Consider the following 5,712-nt stretch of genomic DNA (forward strand, 5'->3'; position numbering starts at 1 on the left):
TTATTCCACTAAATTACTCTCCAACAATTGGTTTCCAGGTACTCAGAAGTAATTTAATTCTATATTACTATTCCTATGTCCTAACATGTATCTAACCATGCAAACTCCCAAGTCATAACCATAAAAATCATAGTATTCTCTCTTAAAAGCCATATCTTCCAAACATTACTATTGATACATATACTGTCCATATGGAACAAAAACCTCGCATAAAGTCATAACCATAAAAATCATAGTATTCTCTCTTAAAAGCCATATCTTCCAAACATTACTATTGATACATATACTGTCCATATGGAACAAAAACCTCGCATAGCTATTCTACCAAGTCCAGGGATGGGGCATCTCGTCCCTTTTGTTGAGTTTGCCAAACCACTCGTTCTTCACCACAACTTCCACATCACATGTATCATTCCCGTATTTGGGTCTCCGTCTAAAGCCATGAAAGAAGTCCTCGAAGCCCTGCCCACAAGCATAGACAATGTCTTTCTTCCACCAGTGAACTCTGAGGACCTCGAAAGCTTACCACTCGGAGTCCAAATTACTGTCACCATGACTCGTTCACTGCCATCTCTTCCTGAAGTGTTATAGTCTACTCGAGTTACTGCTTTGGTCGTTGATATCTTTGGGATGGATGCACTACATGTTGTTAATTAAGGAACTAAACATCCCACATTACGTTTATTTCACGTCAAATGCTTTTACGTTGTTATTGCTTTTGTATTTGCCAAAGACAGATAAGACAATTTCATGCAAGTATAGAGACCTACAAGAACCATTGAAACTCCCAGGGTGCATACCTATTCACGATAGAAATCTTCCAGAACCAATTCAAGATCGAACAAGTGAATTTGACAAAATATTTCTTCTCAGCGAAAATGGGCTGCGATTAGCTGAGGGTATTATCCTCAATACTTTCATGGATTTGGAAGAAAGTGCTATAAAAGCATTGTTAGAAGAAGATAAAAATCTCTCACTTTATCCAATTGGACCCATTGTTCAAACTGGTTCAACTTCAAGCAATCAGGTTGAAGGGTCAGACTGCTTAAGATGGTTGGACAATCAGCCACATGGCTCTGTCCTATTTGTTTGTTTTGGAAGTGGTGGGACCCGAACAAACCAATGAGCTCGCCCTTGGATTAGAATTGACTGGGCATAAGTTTTTATGGATTTTAAGAAGCCCGAATAATAAATCTGATGATGTTGCATACCTTGGAGACCAAACCCTTGACAACAACCCTCTTGCTTTCTTACCAAAAGGGTTCGTAGAGAGGACTAAAGGGAAAGGTCTAGTGGTGCCCTCTTGGGCACCACAAGCCCAAGTGCTTAGCCATGGCTCCACTGGTGGGTTCTTAACTCATTGTGATTGGAATTCAACCCTAGAGAGTATCATGCAAGGCTAACCATTAATTGCATGGCCACTTTACGTAGAACAAATAATGAATGCAGTATTACTTGTTGAAGATCTAAAAGTGGCACTAAGACCAAAAGCTAAAGAGGAAGGCCTAGTGGACTGAGAGGAAATCGCGAGAGTCGTAAAGGGTCTCATGGTCGGAGTGGAGGGCAAGAAAGTTAACAGCCATATGAAAAACCTAAAAATTGCTGTTGAGAAAGTACTTGCTGATGGGTCTTCTACAAAGGTACTCGATGAGTTTACATCCCGTTGGACAAATCAACCTGGCTTTTAGGACATACTGTGTGTATGTTGCACACTGTGTGTATGTGGCACAACTGAAATTATATTTTCAAACATAATTTAACTAGTTCATAATTATAACTGAAATTGTGTTTCATGTTTTCAAAACACAATTTTAACTATATTGTGTATAATAATGTATAATTTAACATGTGTAATAATAATTAAGGAAAGCAAAATTGGACCCTCCCAAAAATGTTGAATTGGCCTAGCTAGCTAGCTAGCTCCAATAGAAAGATAAACTCGTAATGAAAATCTTTGACTAAACATTCATTTACATGCGCGTGATGGTTCTTATTTAAATAAATTAACATGATAAAATATGTTTTGGAGCCAAGAAAGGACATAGAAAAATTACTGCAGAAAAATTATTATTCAATATTAGGATAAATTAATGGATGCCTTAATGATATTGATTTAGGAACAACTTTTAGAGAAAAAAAAAATTATGGAAAAAGAAAAACCAACCATCTTTGGGAACCTGACTTTAAGGCATTAACAGATGGCACCAGTCATTAAGGCAAGGAAAAAAGTCTTAAAATTTTGATAGAATATGACTTGTCAATCTTCACAGCTCCTATATATATATATATATATATATCCTATATCATATTGGAGCTCAAATCATTTTTCTTTTGTTTTTCTTTCTTTGGCCCATTTTCTTTCAAATTGTTAATGTGTAGTTTCCTCCCTCGTGATTAATGTTTGGGACGCTGTCGGAAGGACTCTGGTTTTTCTTTTTTCTTTTTTTTGGGGGGGGTTCATTTTCATCCTCAATTCTTTTAAGACTACATTATTTGTCATTATTTTTGTTAAAATTTAATGATATGATCGATTGTGAATGGTACAATCACTTTCGCATAGATCCTATACTTTTTCTCCACCACTTAAAATCAATCACCTCACAAGGGTTATCTCCTAAAACTTTCTCTTTGACTTTTATCAATACTATCGACATAATTTTAATTATAATAATGATTTAATATAATCAATAGGTTAATATAATTTGGATTATTTTATAGTATAAATCACGTTATTCTCATAAAGTTTTAGTATACAACACTAACTTGAAAATTTTCTTAAAAAACTAACACTGTATTTTATAGTTATTAGTTCTAAAGGAATATTCATTTTTCTCAACCAAAAAAAAATTATAACTTTTAGTTAAACTATGAAGTCCTTTATCCTTTAATTTATTTCGCTAATCCAATCATGATGGTCCATTTCTATATCTAATTCAGTCATGGTTGTTGGCAATACCTTCACATACTCTCTCTCTCTCTCTCTCTCTCTCTCTCTCTGGGTGAAGTCTTCCATAATTTTCTTTCTTGTTCACCGAATTTCACATTCTCTTCAAATCATCTAGACAAATCTTAAAGAGATTCTAATGGGCCACAGTCTAATATTATACATGTGCATTAAATTCAACAAATAATTTTAATCTATCCTAAAAAAAATATTCTAACTAAGATTACTAAGCTAATATTTCAAATCATTAGAAAATAAATAAACCACGTATAAGAATATTAGGATTTAAGTGAAAACCCCATTTCTTTTTTAACTAAAAAACTATGAGACCAACTCCAAATAAATTCACGATACTAAAATCAATTACAATACATTCTCAAGTTTATATCTAACACTTGAGTTCATGTCAATACAACAGGAAATAAACAAACACATGTCATCTTCAGCCTGGATATTACAAATTTCCATTGACGTAACATCCATAACTCTCTTACAAAAAATCCCCATTTTTCCTCTCTTTTGTGTATTGTGACTAAAGAAACTCATTGTTTTCTTTGCTCACACTTATACGTAGGTTTCTTTCTTTTCTCACTTCACTATTTCTTAACTTCACAAATTATCCTGGATTCATATGTTTTACAAAAACCTTGTGTTTTTTTTCCTTTTCATGTGCTACCTCCCAACGTGAGTTATCTCTCTCTATTGGTTTTACACACACTTCTATAATTCTTCTCCTCTTCCCATACACGAGAACTCTTGGATAAAAGTCATCAAATCTTTTACAATATTGTGTTTATATGAGAATCACATTCTTATTTGTTAGGTTTAGACCCCTATCAAAAACAGTAATTAACTAGTTTTAAGGCTAAGTTTATTATTAGATTTATTATGAAAACCCTAGTTAATCAAACAATCATCAATTAGTTTCAATGGTTTTCCTAGGTCATACAAATATGGTGACCTCGGAAAACCATTGAAACGAACTAGTTCCACAATAAAAACCTAGAAGAACTTGATTTTATCAATGCCAAGATGAATAAATCCACCATCAAAAAGAGGTTTACAAACTAAATAAACATATTTTTCGTAAACAACCATAATCCCAAGACCACCCTTGAAGATTTAGATCTCTAGCATCTTTGATGACTGGTATAAGGCAATAATTTCTACAACACCAAATCTTGATTTCTTCAAGGAATATCACCGATAGAAGATATGATTTTATGAGAGAGATTTTGGGAACACAAACCCAAGATATAGAATAGGAGGCACTTCTCTCTCTTGTTTATTTTGACCTGTATGGTCTCTTTTATAGTGTAGATCATAAGTGGCCCAAAACCCTAGTAGCTTGGTTGGTGGGCTGGGCTTTAAATTTTGAAAATTGATTTGATTTACAATTTTCACTTGGTCAAATTAAGTTCTTGATCAGTTGAAATTGTAATTTCAATCAGTCTAGCATGAGTCAAAATTTTAAGATTCGTACTTTGAATTATAGAACTTTGCAGCAGTTTTGACTTAAAAAAAATAAAAATAAAAAAAGAGTAAAAAAATAAAAAGCCTTCTAGAGACACTTACAACACATGTTTTGTATTCAGATTGCCAACATAAATAAAACATAACACTATACCTTGGTGAACAAAAAAAATACAACATTACTTCTTTGACAAGAAATTCCAATTTCTTTATTAACAAGAAATAGACTTTCATTCCGCACTAACAATACCTAAAGAGTTAATTTCTCTTCGGTTAAAAAAAATTAAAAAAAGAAAAAAAAAACAACCAATTAAGTAACCAAATCATGATAGGAATTTGAATCAACTTTCCAATATATTAAATACTAGGAAATGATGAGAACAGTTATTTATTTAATGGGAATACCACTTTTTAAGGATTAGACGTTATCTCAATGAGCTCCAAATTAAAATATGCACCTGAATCTTTTAGTTTTCTCTGAGTACCCATACCCAAAAACTTGAATTTTCTTATTATGCAATACTTGATTTTGTTATTTATTTTTTATTTTTTTAACTTTTTATTGCTTCTCTCTATAGGGCTTGTTGTTTATTATTAAAAAAAAAAAAAAAAAAAAAAAAAAAAAAAAAAAAAAAAAAAAAAAAAAAAAAAAAAAAAAAATAAAAAAGGATCACACGCAGCAACCAAAATATTTTTCACAGTTTTAATTTATCAAAAAAATTAAAATAACGACAATTATAAAATTTGAAATTAGGATCCAATTAATTGGCTAAAAAATATTTAAAGAACAAACTCATATTTAGGGCTTATGGTAAATTGGTACTAAAATTAATCTTATGGGATAATTACAGTAAACCCACCTGAAGTTAGGCCCGTTTTCACTTTGCCTACCTGTGATTCAAAACTTATCACTTTGCCCACCTGAACTTCAATCCGTTACTCCCCCGCTGTCCACCTCACCCTCAGACGTTAGACAAACACGTTTTTATTCCAAATTAGAACATAAAACAAATCAAACAACACGAACTTACTCTCTTTCCCTCTTGAGCCCTAGGAAAGCGAAAATTCCTGTAACTGAGCTGGTCCTGATCATGCTTTCGTGGGTGAGGTTCTGACTTTGGATTGTCTTGAGGCATTGAATATTCGAAGATAGATCATCACTAGGTACGACATTTTTGCTTTATGGTTTTGAGCTGGGATTTCAAGTTTTTGATGGTAGCTTTGATTCACAAGAAGTTGGTAATCGATGTCTGCTTCGAGTAGAAATTACTCAGGTTCAAGTGGGCATATGTGTA

General features: G+C 32.8%; 1 pseudogene; it reads left to right on the top strand.

Moving 5' to 3' along the window:
• The first annotated feature begins 294 nt into the window (after positions 1-294).
• LOC111993020 (hydroquinone glucosyltransferase-like) lies at positions 295-1,688 on the top strand (annotated as a pseudogene).
• The last annotated feature ends 4,024 nt before the right edge of the window (positions 1,689-5,712 follow it).

This window comes from Quercus suber, unplaced genomic scaffold (assembly GCF_002906115.3).
Source record: "Quercus suber isolate HL8 unplaced genomic scaffold, Cork oak 2.0 scaffold_488, whole genome shotgun sequence".
Taxonomy (NCBI): Eukaryota; Viridiplantae; Streptophyta; class Magnoliopsida; order Fagales; family Fagaceae; genus Quercus; species Quercus suber.